The 13,634-nt window shown below is 44.1% G+C and overlaps 1 protein-coding gene and 1 non-coding gene across 2 annotated transcripts in view; one reads left to right on the top strand and one right to left on the bottom strand.

Annotated features, from left to right (window-relative positions):
* The window catches only part of LOC126179316 (acid sphingomyelinase-like phosphodiesterase 3a), a 1,154,906-nt gene that overhangs the window by 536,078 nt on the left and 605,194 nt on the right, over nucleotides 1–13,634 (bottom strand). The window lies entirely within an intron of this gene.
* Trnas-gcu (transfer RNA serine (anticodon GCU)) lies at nucleotides 2,548–2,631 on the top strand. Its single transcript is given in 2 exon segments — nucleotides 2,548–2,587; nucleotides 2,597–2,631. It is a non-coding gene; the product is annotated as a tRNA-Ser (tRNA).

The raw sequence follows: 13,634 nt of genomic DNA on the forward strand, positions 1-13,634 counted from the left end.
GTTAAGTCCCACAGTGCTCAGAGCCATTTGAACCAACTCTGAGAAGTTCGATTTTCCTCTCTGATTGCATATGGTGAAAAGTTGCTATACCTTCACATGCGGACTTCCCACGCAGCGTCTCTGGTCACCCGGGTGGTCTGGTGACAGGTGGGTTATGCTGATCTTGAAAGGGTTAAGCCAACGGGTGTGAGGGAGTCGAGTGGATGCTTTCCAGACGCCGACATTGTCATAAGGATGGGGGCGACACGCCCACAGCGGCCTGACGGAGTGGCTGGGCTAGAGATTCCATTACTTCGCAGAAACTTAGTGATAACACTTTCTGGCGGGCTACCAGAGAGGCGTGGGAAAGACTTGTGTTCCCAGGCAGTCTTGGCGGGCAAATTCCCGCGTTTTCTGCAAAATCATAACTGTGATTGGCTTGCTCAGGGGATAGGTCCATGACGTAGTAAAATCGGCGCAGAAATTGGCGCCAAGTATCTCCATTGGTGGAACAGTAGTGCGTCGGCAATATAGTGGAATTTTCCGCTGGTTTTTGAGTTGCTGATTGGAACGTTTAACCACGGCCACTAACATGGGAGTGGAAATGTTCTGTCTACGGCTTGTACGGGTGCTCTAGATAGGTCGGCTCTCGCCTGTCGGTCGGGGTAGGTTACAAGACTGAGCTCTCGGTGCTCTGGACAGTCTGCCTTCCTTTGGATGTCTAATATACTTTCATTTAATTGTAACTGTTTGACGAAGTTGCTGAAGTTTCGACTTCAATGTAACTTTCAGAGTACAGTTGGCAATTGAGCGATCTGTGTACAAGCGGCCTATGTTGTCCCTCTTGTGCAGTTTTGGCTAAAGTGGACTGTATCGGAGTTACTGTGTGACTTTGCTTGTTAAAATCAATCACTGTACCGTCAGTGACTGTGTGTCGAGCCTTCTTCGTCTCCCTCAGAGGCGCATTTGTATTGATAGGAAGTCTTTAGTCTGGAACAACCAGACCAGGATAATTTGTTTCGGGCTACACTCGCGACATCATCATCACCACGACGGGACGTCGAAGCAACCAGCCATCGCCTCTGGTACGCCAGATCGTGTCCTTGCAGTTAAGAAGACAGCTTGGTAATGTATGTCTGCAGCGCCGGCAGAGTAGGGAATTTTGCTCTGTGATAATCAGACCTCAGCACAGCGTGCCTGTTCCCGTCTTTTATTACGTGGTTCTGTCTTGGATGTTCATTGTCTGAGTTCGCACTACTGTAGCAGCAATTAATGTTGAGTTGGCTAGATGATTCTCTTAAGATTTGAGCTGCAAGGAATTGGCTCCACATACCACTTGGTCATACACGTCACAAGTTACTTTATGGACAACTTCACCTTCACAATTTTTATTGGAGTATCCCATTTGACGTATTGTAAATATTTCATGTGTTTTGTTTATTATTTTGAGTTAAGTCATAATAAATTAAATTGTTATTTTGGACAGAACTTTCGTTCTGTGGATCGGTAAACCAACCCTTTCATTTCTCACTACGTTAATGAAACTTTCCTTTATCAAATTAATTTCTATCAAATTAAATTATTGCAGGTGCCAAACTCTTTTCTACTCCACTTGCAGGGTCGATTACAGTCACTTCGCGTTTCTTCTTAATCCATGCCCAACAGCAAAAGTCGGAGTTAGAAAAGGGGGCTGCTTAGAGCATCATTTCCATATGAAGATTCTAGAAGAATTTAGTGTTAAGTAAACTGCTAGCCCCGGCACTTCGGAAGCTTATGCCCATCAGTATAAGCAACGCCCCATGAATCTGCGGTGGACTTGGTAAAAATAATCATTGTGCTTCCCATTATGCCGGGCTGGAGTTTACGACCTACCGTGGTTGTCTCAAAAGAAAAAAAAAGGGGGTAATCTGTTGGATGTTGGTGGCGCCCAATCCGTTTCGTGATCAACTAGGTTTCAGTGGGAGGAGGAGGAGACAGGGAGGAGTGCACTTGGGTCCCGATCTTCGGTGGAGTTGGATGGCGCCGCCGGGATGGGCCGTCCGCGGTAATGAAGATGGATGGAGACACTGGCCGTCGAATGGCTGCCGCCGGGTGGACGGCGAGGCGCGGGGCGGCGCGGCGCGGCACGGAGCGCCTTCCGGCAGACATCGGCCGCCTCGTGAATAATTGATGCCCGCCGCCCGCGCCGCTAATTCAATGGCCCCGCCCCGAGCTCGCCGCCGAATTGTCTGCGGAGCTGAACTCTGCGAAGCCAGTCTGCGGCGAGTCAGTGGTGTCGCGCGGCCGGCGGCGTCCTGTCAACGCTCACTGTGGGAGATGGGTTGACATAGCACCGCAGTGCACAGCAGAAACGTCTGATTGATCGTACAGTGCAGGCTTTCACGACTGGTATTTGTGTGTTTTCAATTATTTTTGTTTTATGGGAATAGGGCCGTGATCCAAACCATCCGGACACCCCTACGTAATGCGGAATTGACCACCACCAGTACAAAAGTAGTTGTGTATATGGACTAGATAAGTTTAGCTTTGTTTTCTGTTTAATAATTTTCATTATATTTCCACTGGCCTGCCGGGGTGGCCGAGTGGTTCTAGGCGCTACAGTCTGCTACCACGCGACCGCTACGGTCGCAGGTTCGAATCCTGCCTCCGGCATGGATGTGTGTGATCTCCTTAGGTTAGCTAGGTTTAAGTAGTTCTAAGTTCTAGGGGACTAATCTCAGAAGTTACGTCCCATAGTGCTTAGAGCCATTTGAACCATGTTTCCACTTAAGTCTCACTATTGTGTTTAGGTACATAAGAACGTATGAGGGCTGTTCGGAAAGTAAGGTCCGATCGGTCGTGAAATGAAAACCACAGCGAAAATCAAAACTTTTTTATTCGCAACAGTTAGCCACACCTTCCAGCTACCTCTCTAAATAGTCTCTGCCCCGACGTAGACATTTGTGGTGGCTTTGTACAAACTTTCCAGTGCCCGCGTCACAGAACGTAGCCGCCTGCGCTTTCCGCCAAATCTCTACTGTTGTGTCTAGACAAGACAGTCTAGACACAGGGCGAGGAAGCCGAAAGGGCACGCGCTTAATTCCCGCAGGCTTGCTTAGGTCTGTAACAGGATACGTAATGAATGCTATAAAGAAAAGTACGTAGCTTCTGGAATACTTAACTTTAATCCATCATTTGTATACAGCATTCTTGATGATACAAGTGAGACTCTCTCTAGATATATGCAATGTAATGCTAATGGCGCCTTGCTAGGTCGTGGCCATGGACTTAGCTGAAGGCTATTCTAACTGTCTCTCGGCAAATGAGAGAAAGGCTTCGTCAGTGTAGTCGCTAGCAAAGTCGTCCGTACAACTGGGCGAGTGCTAGTCAGTCTCTCTAGACCTGCCGTGTGGTGGCGCTCGGTCTGCGATCACTGACAGTGGCGACACACGGGGACCGACATGTACTAATGGACCGCGGCCGATTTAAAGCTACCACCTAGCAAGTGTGGTGTCTGGCGGTGACACCACATCTACTATTGCCTGTCTTTCGTTGTTTGTCCCAGAGTGTTGTGTTCGTAGCCAACGATTCATGTGAGTAGAGATGAACAACGGAGGGAGCCAATTAAGGGCTGCATTGTGGGTGGTCAAAGACTTAGCATAGAAAGCGCTGAAGGAGCGTCTTCATTGCCCCTGCAGAATGCTGCTAAAAATTGTCTTGAAGAGAGAAACGCATGACATTTATGTTATGTGGCCTACATAGCCTCAGGCGAATTCTCTCACCAGACTCACATACTTGGCGGAAGACACTGTTGCTTTAGGCAATTTTGCGCGATCACATGGCGCTCTGAACTGAAAAGAGCGACATGAATCGATCGACAGGCACACTAAAGACACTGACCAACACGTCTGTGCAGAGTTTCATTGGTTTTTCGCAGTGGTTTCTATTTCGTGCCTAATCGGACCTTACTTTCAGAACGCCTCGTACTACTATTATGTACTGTATCTTTTATATTTGTAACTCTATATGACTGTCTGTTTCACTACTTGAGGGGACTTTAATTTACAATCTTCTAAATTTACATTTGGCTCTCCATATGTTGGCTAAGATATCCACTCGGTTCCTCATGGAGTATATGTATCCACAACCATTTTTAGGATTACGGATAGTACAACTAGCCTAAGCTCAACTCCACTATGCTGATTATCAGTTTGATGGATACATGACTTTATATTTATCTGCATTTCTGGGTTCGTTTACCTGGTAAATCATTAGATCTGGTGTATGTTTTTGGACTTCATACTCGTCTGAGATTTTCGTAGTATAGGCAAAAATGAGGCATGATGTACAGACCTTATTCATATTTTAGACTTTGTATTTCTCTACGCAGAATGTATAAACAATTTACGAGTATTTCTCCAATCCAGGTGTCTACACGTAATTATCTTATGGTGTGATATGGAAGTCTGGTTCTATTCATTATAATTCTCACACATGTAATTTAGTTTCAGGCAGTAGATATTTTTGTGTTACTTGAATTCATTTGGACCTAAAGTATCGGTCGTTGTTTACGTGAAAAGAAATGCTGTATGTATACCTCCTTGTGTTCATCATAATAAAATTTTCATTGTTTTATACTTCTTAAGATTCGACATTACGTTGCAGCTTACTTTGCCCTTATAGTGTCTTTCGTTGTACGAAGTTTGGTGTAGCATGGTTACCTCTTGGATTCCACTTAACATGTTGCGGTGTCAGTATTTCACTTGTTTTTCATGTAATCATTGCTGTAGTACTTAATACCTATGTTATATATTTTGTAAGTTTATGACTCAACAATGATGTTGATTCACATCTAAGGGTATAAATTTCATGTGATACAACCACTGTAATAATGAATAAATAAAAAAAATACGTAAGTTTTCAATTGAGTTTTCACTATGGGAATTTTTATTTAGTTTCGCTATTCACCGCTCTCTTTTTGTTTCGTTCGTATGTACAGCTCTGTGAAGATGGACTTTAAGTGAAACCGGTTGTGTATAAATAATTTACAAGACAGCACTCTGTTCATCATGCACTTTTCCATGTAGAAAAGGAGGCGAGGAGTATTCTGTAGTCAGTAAAGAAGCAGTATCAGCAGAATGGGGCTGTTAGGAGAGCTCAGTGGCGAATGTGGACAGGGCATTGGATATCACCTGGGTAACAGATCCACCAGAGACAGTTCAAGTTTTCTAAAGCTACCGGTTCTAAGGTTGGTAACGTGACTGTGAAGTGGAAACGCGGAGAAACTACCATGGCATAAACCAGGTCTAGGTACAACTCATGTACTAATACAGAGTGACCGTCGAGCATTGTGGGGGATGGTTGAAAAAGTCACAAATAATCAGTGGAAGGAGTCACACTTGAGCTACGTCTAGCAAATGACAGCGTGTAGGAAGTTAAAATGAATGGGGAGCAATGGCCCAGACGCTCCAACAACCCGTACGTTTTTTAGACAGTGCTAACCGGCGCTGGAGATGGTGTGCTAAGTGATGCCACAGCACAGTATGAAACGTCCCCTTTAGAACAATTTATACAAGACTGTGCTTAAACTGACACACAATGTTTTTAGCGCAACGCAATCTGACTATCAAAGATCCCTGCAAAGGAATGGCCCTGAGTAACATTAAACTATACCTTTCACAAATCACTTACCTCACAAAAATCTTCGTTACTGTAACTACTGCAATACAGCGAGCGCCACTACTGCCAGCTAAATAAAAGATTCAAACTACTGAAGGCACTAACTACTGATAGGGATAGTTAGCAAATGAAAGATTTTAATAGAGAACAAACACTATATTTACCTTAATATCATCATATATATAGCAGTTCATGACAAATTACAAAACTGCGCCATCTCTCTCCTCACATCCACCACTGCTGGCGGCTCACCTCCAACTGCGCAACGCTACGCGCTGTTCACATCCAGCTGCCCAACACTACAATGGCAGACAACAATGCAAACTAGCCACAGACTGCACACAGCACAGCCAGTGATTTTCATACAGAGCGCTACGTGGCATTACCAATATAAAAATCTAAACAGCCTACTTACAAGTAGAAGACTGTAAACGAGTAATTCTTGAGTTTCTCACGGTGTATTTGATAATCAAAATATCCACGGGTGTACTGCCGGTCTACAGTGTCCAACGGGCACAATATTTCGGCGATCATACATGTCGCCATCATAGGGGAAATGACGGACTGAGCTCCTGTGAACATGCCGGCACGGAGATCCGTAAGCTATGGCTGCTCAGAGGGAACTGGGTTCGGTCGCGGCGGCGGTCTATTTAAATACCCTCCGCCCGCGGCATGCTCCCTCCGCCGTCCGCACCCCGCGCCACGGTCGCGAGGTGGAACAGATTGCGACGGCGTCTGAGATGACGTCGGTGTGATGGCTCTGTCCGCTGCGGTCGTCACAAGTATACGTTTGCTCGATTTACTCTTGATTAACCCAATCGCTGGTTCCCAAGCCTTGCTAAGATTATAGCCACAGTCACGGTTTATGAGGTCGTCATTGGGGCGAATTTCGATGGCCTCTCTAACAACGCTGTCCCAGGATCTCGACGTCTGTACCAGAATCCTCGTGCATTCATACTCCATAGCGTGATTTTCAGACAAACAATGTTCAGCGACCGCCGACTTGCTCGGATACATCAGTCGAGTGTGCCTCTGGTGTTCACGGCATCGATCCTCGACGGTACGCATCGTCTGACCAATATACGACTTGCCACATTGACACGGAATCTGGTACACGCCGGCCTTCCTCGAACCGAGGTTATCTTTGGCGCTCCCTACCAGAGCACGAGTTTTATTCCAAGGACAAAACACAGTTCCGCCCCGGTTTTTCTTCCAAATGCATGCGATTTTCCTCGAGAGTGCGCCTGTATATGGAATAAACGCAGTGCCTACATCCTCCCTCGTGATTTCATCCATTTCCACAGGTTGTGCTGTAGTGGTTGGGCGGAGAGCACGTTGAATCTGCCACTCTGAGTACCCATTTTTTTTTTTTTTCAGAATACAGTTCTCAGATGTTCCAATTCGTGGGGTAGACTCTCCGCGTCAGAGATAGTGCGCGCCCTATGTACTAGAGTTTTAAGTACCCCATTCCTCTGTGAAGGGTGGTGGCAGCTGTCTGCGTGCAAATACAGATCAGTATGCGTTGTCTTCCGATACACCCCATGACCTAGGGTGCCGTCAGCCCTTCTCTTGACCAAGACGTCAAGGAAAGGTAATTTACCCTCCATTTCAGTCTCCGTAGTGAATTTGATTTTGGGGTGTATAGAGTTTAGATGTGTAAGGAAGTCAAGGAGTTTATCCATACCAAGTTTCCCGATGACGAACGTGTCGTCCACGTAACGGAAAAAGCAAGTAGGTTTCCATTCGAATGACGACTGGGCTTCCTCCTCGGAGTTCTCCATGTACAAATTCGCTACCACCGGTGAGAGTGGGCTAAGAGTGGGCTACCCATGGCGACTCCCTCCGTTTGTTCGTAGTATTCTCCATTAAAAAGAAAATACGTGGAAGTCGAGACATGCCTAAAAAGTTCAGTGGTCTTCTCGTCAAACTTCTGACTAATCAATTCTAGTGACTCTCGCAGGGGTACCCTCGTAAACAAGGAAATGACGTCAAAACTCACCATGATATCAGACTCATCCAACCTAAAGCTATCAAGGCGTTTAAGAAAATCCACGGAATTACGGAAGTGATGAGGGCATTTACCCACATAAGGACTTAATATTCTCGTCAGGTATTTGGCCAACAAATATGTAGGTGCCCTGATCTTGCTGAGAATGGGGCGTAATGGTACTCCCCTCTTTGTGAAGCTTCGGGGGTCCATATAGTCTAGGCGGTACCGGACCTTGGGGCAACAATTTCTTAGCGTCACCCTCCGGTAAATCTGCGTCCTTGAGAAGCGACCTCGTCTTGTTCTCCACCTTCTTTGTAGGGTCAACGCTGATCTTCCGGTAGGAATCGTCATTTAGCAGGCTGTGCATCTTATTAGTGTAGTCCTTATGGGAGACAACAACTGTAGCATTGCCTTTGTCAGCCGGTAAGACAACAGTTTCAGAGCCAAGCAAAAAGACGAGCAGTAGAAACTCGCCATATGTGGGCGGCCACAATCTTGCTGAAACGCAGGTCTAAGATTGCTTGCCGCAAAGGGCAATTAAAACTAGACGGGTTGAAGAATACCATCAACGAACCGTTGTGTGTAAGGATGTCGTGGATGAAAACCAAACGGGTCTTGCTATGTAAAGAAACGGCAGCCTAGACCATCATCACTCCTAGTTGGAATCTGACTGGAGTAGAACTGTGTTCAGTGATGAATCTCGCTTAGAACTGAGTCCCGATAATCAGCGAAGACGTGTGTGGAGGCTCCACAGACAGTGGTGTGATATTAACTTCAGCGTTCTTCTGAGGTGCCATTAGACTTCGTAGCAGGACCCCTTTGGTTACCATCAGCGACACCCTTACAGCACATCAGTACGTCGACGATGTTCTACTCCCTATTTTGTTGCCCTTCATGGCAAGCTATACTGAGCACACGTTTCAGAAATGTATTTTCCGCTCGCATAATGCAAGAGTTTCTTATGCCTTCCTTTGTACTTGCAACACCACACTGAGGCCAGAAACGCCGTCGGATCTCTCCCCATGTTTGTAGCATTATCTGTAGGGTCATGCCACAAGCTCCGGGTTTTGACGATCCATCGCGATAATTGGACATAATGTGGCATGGTAGCCCTCAGGATGATATCCGACAGCTCTATAACTCAATGCCATACCGAATAAGTGCTTGCATAAATGCCACAGGTGGACTAACGCAGTATTGATATGTGCAATTTTTGAAGCCTTTCCTCTTGAATGCATCATCCAACATTTTGAAACTGTAATCTCCACATTTATATGTCATCTACCGATTTCCGTCCCATTCGAATGATTCCTTCGTGGTGCTTTTTTGTGTTAGAGTATACATTCTGAACTCAACAAAGAAGGAGCATGAGCTCCCAAATTCCTATCTTTGTTTAGTTTAGCACAAACAGAGTATTTGTGATGTACGCACGTCAAGAAAAGGAGTCTGTGACCACTAAAAGCTATTCACATTTATCTTACCATTTACCTACGCAGATAAAATCTTCCACATCAATATTGTACTAAAATTTTATTCTCTTACCAACTTTCTGCTAGCAAACACTGCCACGGCAGTTGTAGCGGCTGCAAAAGCCTGCCACTATGTTAGATAATAGATACTAATAAACTAACAGATTTTGGCTACCTGCTTCTGCGTGGTATGGATTCGACAAGCCCTCGGTTTTTGGAGGTATTTGGCACCAGAAGTCAACTCACGGGTCACACACTTCACATAAATTGCGAGTCACTGGTTTGTGTTCCAGAGGTAGTGCTCGATAGCGTTCCAGATCTAGTCCATCGGGTCCAGATGCCAATTCGGTTCGGGATCCATCAACATGAGTTCGCTATCACGCTGTTCAAAACAGTGTAGCTTGGTTCTGCCATCGTAACATAGGCAGTCATTCGGAAGGAAGATGCAATGGCTGTCCGCGAAGACATCAAGCGTAGATGGATGGATGTGGTTCACAACAATGTTTACATAGTTCACAGCGGACATGGAAGGCCAAGTGGCTATGAGTATGTTTCAGGCAGCCTTTCACCTGAATTACAGCGCAGCCGTACAAGACCGTCGTCCTGGTGTAACAAGAAAATTCATTCATCCGGCAAGGCGGCACGTTTTCATTGACCCACGGTAGATTGCCGATGGTCCCGTAACCACTCAAATCCTAATTAACGTTGATGGTGTCCTTGAGTCAACATCGATGACGAAAGAGGAGTCTGCTGTGGTGTCCGAACAATTTACGCTGAATTATTGACCCGTAACACTTGAACCTGACCCGGCATTTTTCCCTGTCGTCAAACCTGCAACAGATCGCCGCCTATCCTGCTTCACAGAGTGGTCAAGACTCAGACCGAGTGATATGATGAGGCGTGGACGACCAGGAGCATGCCGCATTCTCGTGGATTCCTTCTCCTACCACCATTTGCCATAGTTGCTCACGGCAGAAACACAACGGAGCTCCAGATTCGCTGTTCCCGAGAGAATAGTTACCAAGGACCAAGAAATGGCTCTGAGCATAGTGCTTAACATCTGAGGTCATCAGTCCCCTAGAACTTAGAACTACTTAAACCTAACTAACTTAAAGACATCACACACATCCATGCCCGAGGCAGGATTTGAACCCGCGACCGTAGCGGTCTCGCGGTTCCAGACTAAAGCGCCTAGAACAGCTCGGCCACAGAGGCCGGCTACCAGGGACCAGATCGTAACATCAAGCCTTTTCACCAATCGCTAATGTCAGTGGGTTTACGTATTTTCGATTCTTATCGTCAGTAGAATGATACCTCATTCGTTTCTGCTACACTTGTAAAGTTTCCTGGCCGCGTTACGTACCGCAACGTCTTACCTTCCATTAAATCTCTCGAGGAACGGTGCTTTATAGTGACACGGCTAATCAATATACTTAACGGCCTTTTAGCGGTTTAGGACATTTTCACATCCATGTGAACAATTAGATTACAATACATCGAAAAATAAATATAATCATGATCCACAATACTGTGCTAATTAAATGGGACAATCGCTTTAATGAGCATCTGAACACGTTGTGGAAAAGATTTGACCAGATTCAGAACAAATGTTTCACATCTTGTTGTCATGCAATCGAAGTTTCACCACATCTGCAAACATGCATTCTTTGGTTGAATAGTCGATTTTATCAAGAATCTTTTTCACTATACTCCATAACTTCACGCTGGATGTAAATCTAGTGAAATACCAATTTACTGAAATACATGAATGTTGTTTTCTTTCATGAACGTCTTGAATGGAAGTGTGATAAGGGACCAGATCACTTAGAAACGTTTCTCCACCATATGAAAAGGTCAATAGGAATGGAACACCGATGCGCCCAAGGATTTCCGTGTATTCGGTTGAATCCTTCGTGCCATCAGTTGGAATTTAAGGCACAGATACATTTGCAGTGAAGAAAACCCACACTTTTTATTTGGGAGTGTATTTTACACTATGTTCAAAATGATCAGCTGTCATTGCTTCACGGGTGCTCCGCCTGAGAACCATTGCTCTGTAACCTTGAGCATCAAATGTGACTCATTACACGTTTATTTTTATATTTTGGCCCATGCCAATCGTGTTTTCTTCATTTCAGATGTTAACAACTGATTTTTAATGGCTTTCCCGCCTTCCGCCCATAACCAAGAACCCTTCATCGTACCGATCAAGCGTAGATTCAACCCCGGTAGCCAATAAAGAGTTCTTTCTTTACATATTTTGGAAGTAGTTTCTATGAACCAAAAGTAGAAAAATGTCCAGTAAATGTGGGCTCTAAAGTACGTACCTCAAGAGCTATGAACACCTGTTCAGTCAAATGGATGTGTTTCACATTAGCGAAAATACACAAGTGCTCATACCTCTTACGGTATGCGCATTAGGTCCCACGTTTATTCGACACTTTTCCTTCTTTTCAGCTATACTACCCCGTCCTAAGACAGGGAAAGCAAAGAGCTTGCAGTAGAAGAGATTTGTTTCACAGTATTGAAGATGAAGAAGTGCTGATAACTCTTAAGGAACGAATTTCAGAGCCCGTATTTACTAGACGTTTTTGCTTCGAATGATCGTTTCTCCCATACCCCTTGTTGATTATACATCCTAGGCCACGCCGTATAGTGCACATGATACATCTCGTGCGTACTGGGAGCTACCAAAGTGCCGTGGTCACTGTGTGAAGTCGAACTTCTCGCTTCTAAACCTATTATTAGTGCAATGTTCCATAACTGATATCTACTGTAAGAAATACAAAAACGGCTTTCCCTTGCCTGTCATGGCACAAAACATAAGTCACTACAGGAACGAGTATAAGGTTTGGAGTATTATGTCAAACGTTCTCAAAACTCTTTTGTACTTTGTTTGTCCATTGAGAATACGGTCTTGATGTTTAAGCGAATCATTACAGTCTCGATTTCTTGAATTATGTTCATCACTCTACGTTTGCCGACTTCATGTAAATTTTCAAGTGGCTTAGCAATATTCCATGAAATACGACTTGCAATCAGAAGACAAAAATAAATCAGATCATTTAGTTCTTTCAGTAATTATTTCAATAGTTATGCAGGCTATTTCGAAGGAAAAAATATCTGAAAGTTATTCCTTTAATGCCTTTCATATATCTAGATCCATAATGTATCTATCAATGCCCGGAGAGTTTATACTGTATCAAAAATTGTATCGTTTTTAGTTTTTCTCCGTATTGTTCTCCTTGTTAATTTAGTTTCTGTAATCTACATTTTTCCAGTATAACCAACATTTTTCCAGTACAATAGCCATCACAAAATGGGGACTTTTTGAGTTACTGTGTGTGCGTGTATGTGTGTGTGTGTGTGTGTGTGTTTGTGTGTGTGTGTGTGTATGTGTGTGTGTGTGTGTGTGTGTGTGTGTGTTTGCTTTATTTAATTAACAGATAATTTCCACGGAAACTCAGCCATAATTTGCTCACTAATTTACGTGGGTATGCTCAAAGTAATTCCCTCTAATATTTCATTGAAAAACACTTAAAGCATTTTTAATAAAATTAACTTCATTAACATATTGCACCCCTGCTCTACGTGTCTAGATATTGGTAGTTCTCTGGCGCTGGAGTGCTTCGAATTGTAGCGTGTAAAATGGCGTTGTGTAACGTCACTACGTTGTGCGTAAGAAAGAACGCGCTGTAATCGAGTTTAGAATTCCAAAGTAAACGTACACAGAGTGGAACACCCACTCATTCGGGATGATAATGCCAGGCCACACACGAGCGCTGCGACATTTGGAATAATTCGACGCAATGAATTCACTGTCATCGATTATCCTCCGTACTTCCCAACTTGCCCCCATCCAATTTTCATCTGTTTCCAAAACTTAAAGAACACCTTCGGAGGACTTCATAGCGATAAAGTGGTGCCAGAATAGGTGAGATTGTGGCTACGTTAACAAAGTCAAATATTTTACAATGTCATCAATCTTGTCTCGTTAGTAGAAATGTGTTCGTCGCCAGGCTGACTACGTTCAGAAATAAATATGTAGACATTAAGAATAAAGTTGTAGAATTCTAATAAAGTTTGTTTCATTTGAAAAGCTTTAAGAGTTTCGTGAAAAATAAATTCGGAAGCGTCAGTTTTCAGCATGCACTCCTACTTCAGACAGTGTAGTTTCTACTCATATCAAACACTGGATATATACTATACGTTCTGCAAAGTTCTATGGACAAAATATTGCCTAATAACGATAGCGGCCAACAGATATCTGTCCAATCGTATTCGGGCATTTCAAAGGAAGGTCACTAGCAAAGTGATTGTTAATAGGATTCCTGGCCAATCCTTCAAGCCTTCAGCCATGAAACAGTTTTACGTTATTATAATTGGCTTGAGTGTAACTTGTCTTAAAATTTAGTTAGACAATTGCATTCTAGCAGTGAGATCATGATGATTGCTCTTTTAAAAATATTTTAGTAACTGTGACCGCATGTTGAAGAAGTTAACTGTTTCTTAAAAGATTGCTATTCAGGCTTTCAGCC

This window comes from Schistocerca cancellata, chromosome 1, assembly GCF_023864275.1.
Source record: "Schistocerca cancellata isolate TAMUIC-IGC-003103 chromosome 1, iqSchCanc2.1, whole genome shotgun sequence".
Classification (NCBI taxonomy): Eukaryota; Metazoa; Arthropoda; class Insecta; order Orthoptera; family Acrididae; genus Schistocerca; species Schistocerca cancellata.